Source organism: Pristiophorus japonicus, chromosome 2 (assembly GCF_044704955.1).
Source record: "Pristiophorus japonicus isolate sPriJap1 chromosome 2, sPriJap1.hap1, whole genome shotgun sequence".
NCBI lineage: Eukaryota > Metazoa > Chordata > Chondrichthyes > Pristiophoridae > Pristiophorus > Pristiophorus japonicus.
This window is the reverse complement of record NC_091978.1, coordinates 181,588,551-181,604,321: the sequence shown is the minus strand read 5'-3', so window position 1 is coordinate 181,604,321 and position 15,771 is coordinate 181,588,551. Positions and strand designations below refer to the sequence as shown.

The 15,771-nt window shown below is 43.6% G+C and overlaps 1 long non-coding RNA gene across 1 annotated transcript in view; it reads right to left on the bottom strand.

Moving 5' to 3' along the window:
* Positions 1-13,779: 13,779 nt before the first annotated feature.
* Positions 13,780-15,771, bottom strand: part of LOC139232865 (uncharacterized) — a 72,528-nt gene continuing 70,536 nt past the window's right edge. The window contains exon 3 of the long non-coding RNA XR_011588086.1: positions 13,780-15,349. This is a non-coding gene — a long non-coding RNA (uncharacterized lncRNA). The remainder of the gene's footprint in view (positions 15,350-15,771) is intronic.

Below are 15,771 nucleotides of genomic sequence, written 5' to 3'. Positions count from 1 at the left end.
CTCGTGAAGATCTGCCAATACCACTTTCAATGTGGGCTAGAGCAGGTGGAAGGGGAGAGCCGTCGGGAAGCACCCGTTGACGTTAACGGACGGCCGAGTGGTGTAAGTGGACTTCCGCCCGCCAAGATGCCATATTCATGCGGGCGGGAGTCGGCACCAGAACGGGCGTGGACCCATGCGAGGCGGCTGGTCTGTCCCCGATGGTAGGTATGAAGATCTTGAAAAAAGGTTAATAAATATTTTTAATTTTTTTTTCACAGCGACTTACCTCAATGGTGTCCCCTGATGGTCTTGCGATGGATTTTTTTTCTGATGATTTTTATTTTTAGGTGTTCGACCCTCCCAGGGTCCGATTCCATCCTCGGCAGCACTTGGGCGGCAAGTACCTTTGTCGCTGAGAATGAGAGCTTCCACCAGATGCCACATAGATTGGTGACATACGTCGCAGATTTGCACCCCGCCAACCTTCGAGGTACCTGGGTGATGAAAACCCCGCCCAAAGAACCAGCAGGGTCCTCGGCGGCCATCGGCGGTCCTTTGGGCGGCACCTGGGTGGGCGGGGACTTTCATCAAATTCGGGCCCCTAGTTTTCTCACCCTCAAGTAGAATTTGAAATTCTACCATTTTATGATCATTCTTCCCAAGAGGATCCTTTACTATGAGATCATTAATTAATCCAGTCTCATTACATATTACCAGATCTAAAATAGTCTGTTCCCTGGTTGGATCCACAATGTATTGTTCTAAGAAATCATCCTGAATACACTCTATGAACTCTTCCTCAAGGCTACCTTTGCCAATTTGATTTGTCCAATCAATATGAAGATTGAAACCACCCATGATTATTGCCGAACCTTTCTCACAAGCCTCAATCTCAGAGCTGTTCACTTTCCAAGATGCAAAGCTTTTTGCTTACTGCATTTGGAAGACAGATTGAGCTTTATGGAGATTGCAAGTGTTTGGAGCAATCTCTCTATCCAATGTCACCTCATTGGAACAACCTTTCACCATTGACAGATCGCTTCTATCATCTCAAGTTCACCTGCCATCTAATGCATTAGCATTGGTGCCCTTGAAACTATCTCACCTTGGTCCTCAGAAGCCCACCATGATCAGCCTCAACACCAAGAACACCAGACACACCAGCAGCACCAACAACAATACCAACCTTCTCCGCAATCTGTCATGTTTGTAACCTTCACATAACTATAACCTTTATGTAACAACACTGTACACTGTATACACCTGAGTAATGCACACCTTGACCACAGGGAGTGAACTTGTGAGAGACACTCCTCACCTGGTCATCCAGGTATATAAAGGGAGGTCCCATGCAGGGTCATCACTTCTTGGTCCTGTGAATAAAGTTACAGGTCACAGGGTGACCTTGTCTCCAGTATGTGCCTCGTGTTGATTTGCTGTAGTGTGTAAGGACACAACACAATCAATTAATGCTGCACGCGACACAGGGCATCAGCACCCTATCTCAATGCTGCCCGGGAGACCAGATTTACTTTACTTGAAGCTGTACACCCTGGCTGCCACATGATATGCCAGGTTAGCACCGCCCCACACCAACACCATAAAGCATCATTACAATGCCCACCCATTCCTTTCACACTCATGAGCATTGCGGGTGATACTGTTATGTCTCATCATTCACTGCAACTCACTAAACCACTTCCAATGGTGCACACAAATCTGTCCAACACAAAGTGTTGAAAATAAAGATTTCAATTTTTGACACAGCACATTTACAGAAACTTTACATGAACGTTGGCGAACACACCCAAATGCCTACCCTTGTGTGTTATTAGTTGGTATGGTTGGACTAGGATGAGGGTGAGTGTAAAGGGTGGCTAGTGAAATGGGCATGCGATAATGTAGATAGAGAGGGATGGGTGAAGGTGCATGGTAAGTTGGTGTGAGTAAGGATGTGTAGAAATAGGGTAGGGAATGTAGTGTGATGGGGTTGTGATGAGTGACACAGCAGGATGGCGTTGAGTGTGGCTTTGTACTAGCATTTTGTGATCCACTGAGATCATTGAAAGGTTTGCGCCACAGCAGTCTGATCCTCCTGACGACATCTCTGATTGCGTCCTCCTGTGCAATGTGCAACCAGGCTATGTTGATATCCTTGGGAGGTCTCTTCCGCCCATTGGAATGGAAGAGATCCTCCCTGCCTGCTGTGACTTCCTCTGCAAGCATATATAGAGGGAGTTATGGCAGAGCCTGCATGCACCTTTGTGCAGTGCTCGTCAGTGATTTTAGCACCTCAATGCTGTAGAACACTGACAGCACAACTGTCAAACTAAATTTGGATATTGTCCCTTTAAAAAAACCGCTGTTGCCGCATCATCAAATTATGTTAACAAATTATGTTAACAGTCCTGCTTCCTTCCCAGAAAATGCCCTGGGTGGGCTTAACAAGCCCAATCTGGGGAAAATCATTTCTACATAGCTGCAACCAACAGTGAGGTCGGAACCTGTCAGTGACACCGGCCGCACCAGACCCGCTGAAGTTGGGGAAATTGCGGCCTATATAACTGTCAGAAAACAAACCTCTTAACTTCATAAAATTTGTAGAATAAAAACTAGCCTCCTGTTGTGCGTTCCTAAAGCTTTCTTCCATGCATGAGAACTGTGAAGTAATAGTCTAGCTGTTTTCTTTTGGAAGATATGTATCCATTTATTTTTTTCTTCCGTTCTGTGCCATACAACCCAGGTGACGGAGAAGACCTACTCTCAAACTTCCATCAATTCTCTCAGACCACTACTAAGAGATCCATGAGAATATGAGAACAGCCTGGAGATGAATCTTCCTTCTTTTTTAACTCCACACAGCATGAAGGCTTTTACCTTTAATGGTTGTCCGAAGCAATGCAGCTAAGATTTGGGACTCCTTTCTATCAGTCAATAGAACTGAATGTTGGAACTTCAGGACACATACCCATTTCAACTAAAGGCCTGCAGAAGAATTTTTAGCAACAGGAAAGGCACCTGAGCGCAATGTTCTCACTATAGGGCTAATTCCACGCTCCAAGTAGGGAGTGATGCTAATAAGGAATGCAGGTTCACAGTCCAAGATTTTCCACAGTAAAATTAATTGACATAAGGCAATTTCCCATGCTTTTCTTCGCGTGAATACCACTCCTCACTGGCAACACAAGAAAATGGAATTGCCCTCATATCTATTATTCCTTCTCTCTCCAAAAATATATTAATTTGCCTCTTCGTCCCATGGGCCCTCCCTAGTAACTTATTCTACAAATCTGTTATCCTGTGTGTAAAAAATTCATCCTGACTTCCCTTCTTACTCCTAATTTTACAACTTTTACCTGTGCTCCTTAGCAATTGAACCTTTTGCCATTAGGTTAACGAACAATAAAGAGTGTGCCCTGCCAACTAGTTTTTGGTAGTTCGACAGCAGCCTAGCCAGTGGTCCTTAAAGGGCCTGCTAGAGGCTGCCGAAGACTAGGTTCATTTCTTTCTTGAAATATTTAAAACTTAAGTTAATGTGGAACCAAGAGGAGCAGGAGTGTTCCCCTGCCTTCACATCAATGCTACAGGCTACTGCTGGCCTGCACTTAGCCCCCTCCCAATCACCTCCCCCTTTACATCCCCCATTCCTAGGGCCTACCTGAGGGCTGCTGCCAATGTCACAGTTGTCCGACGTTTATATCTGTGTCATCGATGAGCTCCCTGGTGACTCGCAGTAGCCATCCACAGCTTGCCAGTTTAATTCAAATGAGACCTCAGGCCTACCTATTCCACCACCCAGTTCAGGCTAGCCGAGCAGCGCAAACTAATTTCTACCTCCTCGTGTTCTTCCATGCTTCAATTATGTCACATTGAAATCTCCTGATAGCTGGAATCATTTTTATTGTTCATCTCTACATTCTTTCAAGGATAATGATATCCTTCCATTTGATAAAAAAAGAAAAAAAACTCAAATGCTGTAAACTGAAATAAAACATGGAATGCTGGAAGCCCACAGCAGGTACATTAGCATCTGAAAAGATGACTAACATTTTGGCTAGAGCCTTCATCAGAACGACACTGAATTGATGAAAGGTCCTTCCTGAAATGTTAGCCTATCTTTCTCCTTCAGGTGCTGATTGATCTTCCGATGTACCCAGCGTTTTCCTTTTATAACAAAAAACCCTTTAATTTGGTCGAAAGAGTTCTGTCCAATATAAATTCTATAACGTCTTGGAGTCGAACAATAATTATGGATTTTTGGAGGTGCTCAGTACTTTCAATGGATAGTGATAAACTTTTCACAATTTTTGGAAATAAACATACGGAGCAGTTATAAAAATAACCCTTTTAAAATGAATTTCTGTGGATTCGGCAGACCCTTGAGGGAAGGTTTCTAGATTTGATTAACTCTGATAAACAATCAAGCTAGAGAAAAATAAAATATCTTAAAAGAGTGTGTTCCAGAAATGAAAATTGACAGTTTTTTCAGAATAACTTAAAACTTCAGGAAGAATGTTTCCTATAAAAAAATTCTCATTAAGGTATTTGCAGATAATGAAAATATTATTGCAGACATATAACTTTCAGATTACTGAAAGAAAAAAATGTTTAAATATCAAAGGGTCTTCAACTGATGAGAAGATTTTTTTCTATAAATATGAGTTTCCAGGGAAATACATTGTAAAATTTAAATGTTTTCCATTGGGAAAGCTTTAAAAAAATTCCAGCAAAAAAGATTGCCAGAAATGGAAGAGACCAAACTCAAGTTTTCATTAAAAAGTCATAGTGATGCAATTTATTTTCTTGTTGTAATTTTTTATAGGCCATATGCTGCTGCAAGCATCTCATCCCAAATGTATACATAAAATTAAACCATTACCAATGACGTAGAATATGACTTCTGCTCCCACATGTTGATGTGATTAGCAAATTTTCAATTTCTCTGAGAAATACCATTAATTCTTCAGGTCAAAAAGAGATCTGGTGATGGGATCATTGAAGCGTGGCTGATATTAAAACGTTCACAGATAATCAGACATTTGATTGAACCATACATTTGTATTTTCTGATATAAGCATGTTTTTCTTTAACTGTTGCACACAATACAAGTGTGGTTCTGAATGGTCCACCATAGAATAGCAGTAAGAAACCATCAGCCCAGCCAAAATCAAACCTCAGTCAAATGAAAACAATGGATTGAATTTATGCGATTTTATTAAGGATGTGTTAACATGTTTATATGAAATTGCTTCATCTGCTCTCTTAATGAAGGTGCCAATCTCTTTGAAGTAAATTGATTAATGCCTTTCTTAAAATAGGAATCTCATTTAATGTGTTAACACATTTCCTACCAATATCACATTGCAATTTCAATCAAAGTGATTTTAGGAGTGATTAGATATTATCATGACTCATGGCATGGTATGCAGCCTAACTCATAATTTCCCTAGACCTCACTATTACCTCTCTCAATCTTCCAATCCTTCTGCAATCTTCAGGCTTTTGAAAAACAAGCTTAGTATCAATTCACCCTCTCTCATCCTCATTTCAGCCTTCTTTGTGGGAGAAATATGTATGCTTTGCACCTGATTTATGGACGCAAAAGCAGGGTATGGGAGTTGAATTTTGGGCAGTGGTATCCCGTGTCCGATTCTCCTAGAAATATGCCGGCAGTCAAATTGGAAGCTAGCAACTTGTGTGTCCAGTGTGCGGGCTAATAATTAACAGGTGTTAGGCCCCTTGCACAGGATCATTAATGGCATCAGCTGTTTTATGATTCCACTCAAAAATTCGGCAGGAACTGAGAGGAGCCTGTGGCAGATCTTCTGCAGCCTAACCAATAGTACTTAAAGGGACCACTGGAGGCCACTAACAAAAAGGTAAGTTTAGGTTTTTTTACTTAACTCAATACTGTCGGCCGCTACTGCACACCACCCACACCCCCACAACCCCCACCGTCCTTCACTTCCCTCTCTTCCAACGATCTACCCGATACCCGCTGCCAGTGTTGCAGCTGGACAACTTGGTCTCCTCCCATCAGGCGAGCTTCATCAGGTTGCCCGATTGGCGTCCGCAGTTCACCTGGAATTACAGAGATGAGCCCTGAGGACCAATTTGGGACAAGCCTCAGGTTTGCATCATTGGGCACGCATATTCAGCGAGGCACCGGCTCCCCACTAAAACACAATTTCTCCCTCTTTGTGCCTTACACAATTGGCCTTAGTCCTTCATCTGGGTTTCTCAGTTAAAAAAATATATAATTTAAAATGGTTTAAAACTGTGTTAGTTCCACCCCCAAAAGACAAACAATCTCAATAGCTAGGAAACGGCGAGGCCATGGAGGGATTTGAAAACAAGGAGGGGATTTTTATAATCAATACGTTCCCAGACCGGAAGCAAATCTAGGTCAGCGAGCACAGGGGTGATGGGTAAACGGAACTCGGTGCCAGTAAGGGTATCGGCAGCAGTGTTTTGGGTGAGTTCAAGTTTACAGAGGGTGCTTATTGCGTTTTGGAACAGCAAGATTTGTTTTGATACTTATTCTATATTAAAACATCATCAAGGGCTGCACCATTTCTCATTTAGTCTAGCTTTAATAATTAAATGCTGATATTATCCATTATTAACAAAACAATCAGTTGGAACATCAGTATTACTAAGCATTCCATTTTCTGTTTGGCGTTGAATACAATGTTCAGCTATACTTCAAGAACGTCTAGAGATAAAAGGCTTTATTATTTTATTTATGCCTTGTTGCTTCAAATTTTCTTCAGAACATACCAACTCTGTCTAAATTAAAGTCAATAATACTGTGTTAGTTACTAATGTTTATGGTTAGTGATTCATCTGTGAGCTGCTAGCTGGATAACTCATTGTTCTGCGATTTCTCTTTTCCATTTTCACCACTCTTTTCCCCTAAAGTAATGTATTCATTGCCCTGCCCCACCCCACCCCCCATAATGTCCTGCAGGGAGGAGAGTGGGTGGGCGGGGGGAAGACCAGGTCATTGGCTTTACAAATCAGCCACTGATTAGGGTCGCTGTCTGTTGGGACAGCTAGGTTTCTGCATTGGTTGCCCAGAAATTTCTCAAATATAAATTAGATACCAATCGTGTAGTTTTGAAATAGATGTCAATTTTGCCAATTGCTCCTCTACTTATGAAGGTTAATAAAGTTTATAATTTATTTTTATCATCACAGCACAGACATGATTCCATTTTATTTTGCCCCTGTCTGATTTAGGACTTGGCAAAAATATTGCTTTTTGACCATATAGCTGTCAAGATTCTCTTCCTTCTAATGTGGAATATACCACATCTATTAGCCTCATCGCCTTGAAGTTTGACCAAGAACTGATAGGACCCATTTCATCTGTGACATGGATCCAATACATCATGTGACAGGTACCACAGGGAATCAAAGATAATATCTGCTTTATTTAATGTTAATAGTTTTCCTACTATTATGTCAGGTTAAATGCAACAAAACCTTATTGGAATCCTGAAAAGTGAAATCTGAACATTATTTGCATTTCCAACACAGTTCTCAGTCAATTAAGTATTACACTACTGTACAAATCTCCTTTGTGTTAATGAAGACAGATATGGTGAAGAAAACCCGAAAGTCCAGGGGGCAGAAATTGGTCTCTAGTGCGACAGCTGTTCGCGCCTCCAGGAGGCGCAAACAGGGCGCAAAAGCTGTTTGCAGCAAGAACTGCGCCCTTCACAGAATTGGATGGGGATTTTGCAGAGATGCTACGAGGTATGATGACATCATCACTGTGCGCAGTGCCCCGTAACCGCTCCAGAAGTGAAATTCGGCTGCGCACACTTACTTACCGCCTGGAGGTGACAACGACAGCTTCAGCTGTCGAGTTGGAGTTGGGGTCAGGAGCCGGCTATTTAAAGGCTCCATCTTGTAAAACAATTTTTGTTAGCTCATACTCTTTGCAGCTTGGGAACACATAGGCAGAGTGTCTGGTGGACAGATTGCAGTGATTTTGACTTCAAGGACTGTTCTGCCAATGAATTATTCCCTTGTATCATTGAGGACCGATTTGAAATCAGAACATTTATCTCGTTTCATGGGGCCTGTGTTGGCACTCAACCTCCTGCTCTGACATCACCACCGGAGGCTTCTTAGATGAAGAAAAAGGGGAGACAAATGCAGAGAGAAAGGCATAGAGAAAGGCAGGGAGAAGGACATGAAGCCAGACAGAGAGAGGCAGAGGGAGAAGCACATGGAGCAGGGCAGGGAGAAAGAAAGGGAGAAAGTCAAATAGAAAGAAAGGGAGAGAGACAGGTAGAAGAGCAGAAAAATATGGTCAGAGGGAGAAGGCCCAACAGGACTGGCAATAGGAGACCTTACCCTCCCAGGGTATACCGGCAGCAGTTCTGCTACATCAATTTCACTGAGGATTAGTGTGTTCAAAGGTTTCAATTCAGCAAGGACATGGTTAAGGGCTCTGCCATCTGCTGCAACCAGATGTCGAGCCTCAGACCAGGGTGAGGACAGCTCTCTCAGTGGTAGTCAAGGTCACCATCGCGCTCAATATCTACATGAATGGATCCTTCATCTCCCAGTTTGCTGTCCAATGCTCCATCCGCGAGGTCACAGATGCTCTGTACAGAAGGAGGAGGCACTGCATTTCCTTCCCCATGACCAGAGAGAAGCAGCACGAGCAGCATGTGACTTCGTCAGGAGAGCGGGCTTTCTCATGGTGCAAGGTGCCATTGACTGTACCCACGTTGCTTTGCGGGCACAGCATCACAATCCTGAGATCTTCCTTAACCTCAAAGGCTTTCACTCACTGAACGTGTGCGATACATTCTGAACAACATCACTAACACACACATTCTACAAGATGGCTCCAACACATCATGTGAATTTTATTGTATTTACATCAGTCGTTGCAGTACTACAATAACCCACTGGTTGGCAGACAGGAAACAGAGAGTCGGGATAAACGGGTCCTTTTCAGAATGGCAGGCAGTGACTAGTGGAGTGCCGCAGGGCTGAGTGCTGGGACCCCAGCTCTTTACAATATACATTAATGAGTTAGATGAAGGAATTGAGTGTAATATCTCCAAGTTTGCAGATGACACTAAACTGGGTGGTGGTGTGAGCTGTGAGGGGGATGCTAAGAGGCTGCAGGGTGACTTGGACAGGTTAGATGAGAGGGCAAATGCATGGCAGATGCATTATAATGCGGAAAAATGTGAGGTTATCCACTTTGGGGGCAAAAACGCGAAGACAGAATATTATCTGAATGGGATTAGGAAAAGGGGAGGTGAAACGAAACCTGGGTGTCATGGTTCATCAGTCATTGAAAGTTGGCATACAGGTACAGCAGGCGGTAAAGAAGGCAAATGGTATGTTGGCCTTCATAGCTAGGGGATTTGAGTATAGGAGCAGGGATCTCTTACTGCAGTTGTACAGAGCCTTGGTGAGGCCTCACCTTGAATATTGTGTTCAGTTTTGGTCTCCTAATTTGAGGAAGGATATTCTTGCTATTGAGGGAGTGCAGCGAAGGTTCACTAGACTCATTCCCGGGATGGCTGGACTGACATATGAGGAGAGACTGGATCAACTGGGCCTTTATACATTGGAGTTTAGAAGGATGAGAGGGGATCTCATATAAACATACAAGATTCTGATGGGATGGGACAGGTTAGATGCAGGTAGATTGTTCCCGATGTTGGGGAAGTCCAGAATCAGGGGACAAAGTCTACGGATAAGGGGTAAGCCATTTAGGACTGAGATGAGGAGAAACTTCTTCACTTAGAGAGTTGTTAACCTCTGGAATTCCCTGCCGCAGAGAGTTGTTGATGCCAGTTCATTGGATATATTCAAGAGGGAGTTAGATATGGCCCTTACGGCTAAAGAGATCAAGGGGTATGGAGAGAAAGCAGGAAAGGGGTACTGAGGGAATGATCAGCCATGATCTTATCGAATGGTGGTGCAGGCTCGAAGGGCCGAATGGCCTACTCCTGCACCTATTTTCTATGTTTCCTTGTTTCTAAATGGAGCAGTAGTCCACTAGATGGAGATCCATATTACACTTCTCCCTCCTTAATGAAAAAGTAATCATAACAAAATAATCATCATAAATAACTTGCATGGTTATGCATAACAAAAGATATGGACTTATTTTGCCATATTTACAAATTGAACTTAAACACTGGTTTTCTGGTTTGAAGAGGTTACCTTCGGTCTCGAACAGAACTTTCCAAACTTGGTGTCGAAATTAGACTCATTCTAGGCTGAGCCTGAGGAGAATTTTTCTCCAACAATAGCCCTTGATCTACATTTGAACTCTCTAGAACTTCAGACTGTTTGACTGCCTGAATTGGACTCAGACTTAGATTCTGACTTTCTCTTGGACTTGGTTCTAGTACATCTGATGTAGGATTTGCTACTGGTACTCCACTTGTAACAAGACTATCTGACTCATCAGAAATAATCGAATCATTCCAACTTTCAACTCCTTCCACATCTGTAGGTAAAATATGATCAATGTGAACAAACCAAACCTGTTCATGATCAAACATCTTGTAAGAATCGGCGTAAACATCGACAGCATCAGCATAAACATTTTGGACTTTAAGTTTTGGACATTGCTTTTTCATATTTCAAAAGAGCTGGAATACACATCAGGTGGGCGGGGATAGTCTGGGATGGCTGAAGTGAGATGGAGGGCCCTTTTTCATGTAATGGGAACCCATCAATGAGAGATCAGGTAAGCTGGTCAGTGCTCAAGCCATCGAAATGACTGAGAGCCCCAGAGCGCAGGAACCTCAGGACAAAGGAAGCCATTTGGCTATCCAGACTCGATGGAGCCTTTATACCCAGGAACAGCCCAGTAACAAAGGCACAGGCCGATGATGTGATTCAGTGCTTTTAGTTGGACTGCCTCAGGCAAAGGAATGGTTTTTGGTGCGAGAATTCAGAAGCATTTTTCAAGTGCCTTATTGAGCCAAGCAGTTTTAGTCATGGTTACTTTGAGATAGGGGCCTGGCCCCATGGACCAGTGTTGTGTGTTGTACTGTATTTATTTGTTTTACACCACCAGGGTGTGTTTTATTGGGTGCAGGTGTGTGCTTTAACTTCAATAAAAGCATTGTGATGGTTGAGACCGTAAGATCGGTCTATAACTGTGTATTCTGTTCACTACTGTAATTCCCAGGACCAAGGATGTTGTAAGAGGGGTGATTCGAAAGCACCAAGGGCAAAACCACTTACAATCTTGACCAAATATGTGCGAGGACCACATAGCTTCATTAATCTTGCTGGTAACCACTTTAACCATCTATAATGATGGTTCTTCACTCTAACCTTTGATTTAATTTCACACTTCTCTCTCTTACACTTCCTCTACTATGATTCTCTTTCTGTTTTAATTGTTTCTCTTCTGCTGACTGTGCCAAGTTTGGCTTTAGCAACGAGAACCTGGTTCATTGCTATCATTTGAGAAACAACTCTGGTGGTGTTCTACCAGTAGTTGTATGAGGAGTAGTACGGTAAGTAATTAGAAAATTTGCCAGTTTGTGATCCAACGACAACTGTTGTTTCTTTGGATTTGGAGCCAACATTTGCTTGATGAGGGCACGTTTTACAATTTGTACTGTGCGCTCTGCTGCACCATTTCAAGCAGGCTGGAACAGTGGAATCTTGGTATGTTTCACACCGTTTCTGCTCATGCACTGTACAAATTCTTTTGAACAAAACTCTGCCTTCACATATAGACAGTTTGAGCAATGTATTGTCCTCGGCACTGATAGCACAATTTCAATTTACTGTTAACCTGGCCAGTTGCTGAGGTCTTGGGGCCCAACTGCCTTTTACTTTTAACCTGCAGACGATTCACCTCGGTTTACGGACAACTGGAAATGGTGTGAAATTCTCGGTAGTATTGGTCGACCATATCCTTTGAAATCAAAAGTCAATTAGTGATTGATAACAACTTTCTTGTGATTGCTTCATTTTTCATCCCACAAACAAAGCGATCATGCAATGCTCGGTCTTGAAAGTTTCAGAAATGACAGTGAATTGATCTCGTATTCCAAAACGATAACTTTCAGCAATTTCCAGGGGCTCAGGACTGTAGTGCTTTTCTCTGTCAGTGGCATGGCCTTTGTCTTGACGGGAACAAACACATTTTTCAGGGTTTCATACACCTCAGGGCCTGCTTCAGTCAGAAAAATAGCCCGTTTTCTTTCGAACACCACCGGGTTGCGGTTTTCATCATCGGGGTCATCGACGATACTATTTACAGTGAAAAACATTTCTAGCTACTCCACATACACTCTGAACATCTCTCAGTCATGATGGAACTCACCCAAGTGCCCTATTATTCCCATAGGTGCAGCCATCTGGAATCTGGCAAAGTCAACATTGTGTTTGAAATTTACCTTGGATTTTTAGCTGTGCTGCAAAACAACGAACCTCTCAAAGTCTCTCTGTTATTTGGCTGGATAATGCCCCAACAAAAATTTCAGCTAGAGAATCCAATTATTTAGACGAGGGGATTAAATGTAGTATCTCCAAATTTGCGGATGACACTAAGTTGGGTGGCAGTGTGAGCTGCGAGGAGGATGCTATGAGGCTGCAGAGCGACTTGGATAGGTTAGGTGAGTGGGAAAATGCATGGCAGATGAAGTATAATGTGGATAAATGTGAGGTTATCCACTTTGGTGGTAAAAACAGAGAGACAGACTATTATCTGAATGGTGACAGATTAGGAAAAGGGGAGGTGCAACGAGACCTGGGCGTCATGGTACATCAGTCATTGAAGGTTGGCATGCAGGTACAGCAGGCGGTTAAGAAAGCAAATGGTATGTTGGCCTTCATAGCGAGGGGATTTGAGTACAGGGGCAGGGAGGTGTTACTACAGTTGTACAGGGCCTTGGTGAGGCCACACCTGGAGTATTGTGTACAGTTTTGGTCTCCTAACCTGAGGAAGGACATTATTGCTATTGAGGGCGTGCAGCGAAGGTTCACCAGACTGATTCCCGGGATGGCGGGACTGACCTATCAAGAAAGACTGGATCAACATGGGCTTGTATTCACTGGAGTTTAGAAGAATGAGAGGGGACCTCATAGAAATGTTTAAAATTCTGATGGGTTGAGACAGGTTAGATGCAGGAAGAATGTTCCCAATGTTGGGGAAGTCCAGAACCAGGGGTCACAGTCTAAGGATAAGGGGTAAGCCATTTAGGACCGAGATGAGGAGAAACTTCTTCACCCAGAGAGTGGTGAACCTGTGGAATTCTCTACCACAGAAAGTTGTTGAGGCCAATTCACTAAATATATTCAAAAAGAAGTTAGATGAAGTCCTTACTACTAGGGGGATCAAGGGGTATGGCGAGAAAGCAGGAATGGGGTACTGAAGTTGCATGTTCAGCCATGAACTCATTGAATGGCGGTGCAGGCTAGAAGGGCCGAATGGCCTACTCTGGCACCTATTTTCTATGTTTCTATGTTACTCCAGTACTCACCTGAGCGCGTGTCCCTATTCATCATCATCTGCTGCATGCTGCACAACCTGGCCGTCATGAGGGCACAGCCATTGCCATCAACCATAGCCACATCACTTGAGGAGGAAGAGGAGGATGAGGAGTAGAAGCAGCAACAACAATGACGGAGGAGGCAGTGAGCCCATCGCGACTCTGCAAGGGCGGTCTGCGACCGCCTCATCTGATTTTGGTTCCAATGAATTCCATCCCACTTCCCAGTTCCTCTGGACGTCCCCATCACCACATCCATTTTTTCTTCCATTGCAAAGCCCCAAAACTGATATCAGAGACAACAGCAAATCCAAATTTATATCACATCAATAGACGCTTTCATAATGTATATCACACTTGAATAATCACCCTTGTGCATTTACTTATATCACCTCTTTGCTTTAATTAATCTCGTGCTCCTCCACAATGTGTCCCCTGTGACTGCAACACGGTTGGTAGAAGGCTGCTGTGTGTCAAGGGCCAGAGACTACAGATGTCTTGCAGGATGCCCTCAACCAGCTGTGGGATGGAAGGCCCGGCTGTAGACTGCACCATCTCAGGCTGGGCAGCAGCAGTCTGTGCAATGGTAGAGTGGCAGTGGTGGGCTCATTAATGCTGTCACCCTGATGAAATTTTTTTTGACAGATCACAAGTACCGCACATTGCAAGCCTAAACTCGGAACTTGCGGGACCACTACGGGCGTGTGCGCACATCGTACGCACCCGGAGAGGCCAGAATTTACGGCCCAATATATCCAAGTTTGCTGATGATACAAAGCGAGGTGGGGATATAAGTTGTGAGGAGGATGGAAATAGGCTTCAAGAGGATATAGACAGGTTAAGTGAGTGGGCAAGAACATGGCAAATGGAATATAACGTGGAGAAATGTGAAGTTATCCACTTTGGTGGGAAAAAGAAAAGCAGAGTATTTTGAAAATGGTCAGAGATTGGGAAATGTTGGTGTTCAGAGGGACCTGGGTGTTCTTGTACACGAATCACTGAAAGTTAAGATGCAGGTGCAACAAGCAAATAAGATAGCAAATGGTATGCTGGCCTTTATTACAAGAGTTTTTCTGTATATGAGTAAAGACATCTTACTGCAATTATATAGGGCCCTGGTGAGACTGCACCTGGATTATTGTGTACAGTTTTGGTCTCCTTTCCCAAGGAAGGATATACTTGCCATTGAGGGAGTGCAATAAAGATTCACCAGACTGATTCCTGGGATGGGGGATTGTCCTATGAGGAGAGATTGAGTAGACTAGGCCTATATTCTCTAGAGTTTAGAAGAATGAGATGTGATGTCATTGAAACATATAAAATTCTTACAGAGCTTGACAGGGTAGATGCTGGGAGGATGTTTCCTCTGGGTGGGGAGTCTATAACCAGGGGACACAGTCACAGAATAAGGGGTCGGCCATTTAGGACTGAGATGAAGAGAAACTTCTTCACTCAGAGGCGGGTAAATCTTTGGAATTCTCTACCCCAGAGGGCAGTAGAAGTTCAGTCTTTGAGTATATTCAAGGCAGGAAAGTGGAGTTGAGACAGAAGATCAGCCATGATCTTATTGAATGGCAGAGCAAGCTCGAGGAACCGATTGGCCTACTCAAGCTCCTAATCCTTAAGTTTTTATGTTATGTCTGGACTCTCTCTCTGGGAGTCTACCATTGTCTTCAGACTAGCAATGATAGGCTCCATGGTGTGCGCAGAGCTCTCGTCAATGTTGGTCGCGGAATGCTCCTGGCTCCTTACCGCTGCCGACAGGCTCTCAGACACCCTTGCCATTGCAGCTATGATATCAGAGTGGATAGCCATCATCCTTTGTGTGAATGCCTCCCCATCGAGGTCCTCTCATCTGAGTCCTGTGGAGCAGAAATCACACGTTAATTCACCATCCGGGAAGATATCTCCCGGTGTTCCGTTTCCTTTTGGCCTTGCTGCAGACCACTAGGCCCTGGTACATCACCCAGTGCAGAACCCTCTACTAGCCTAATGTCTAACGATTACGTAGTGCCAGTATTGGAGATGGTGCCTGTGGGTGAGAGAAGCAATGATGCAGTGCTCAGTTTCTCCTCCTCCTGCTATTTCTCCTCTTTCTCTCTGTTGAGTATGCAATAACTGTTAGATTGAGTACAGTTTAACTCCAAGAGGTATGACCTTGGCTCTGCTTTATTAAGGCCCAAAGTGACTAATATACAAAATGGCTGACCTTTTATACTTGGGCTGCACACACGTGCGTGCAGCCCAATGGTCTCCAACAATGACGCCATCTAGTGGCTAATGA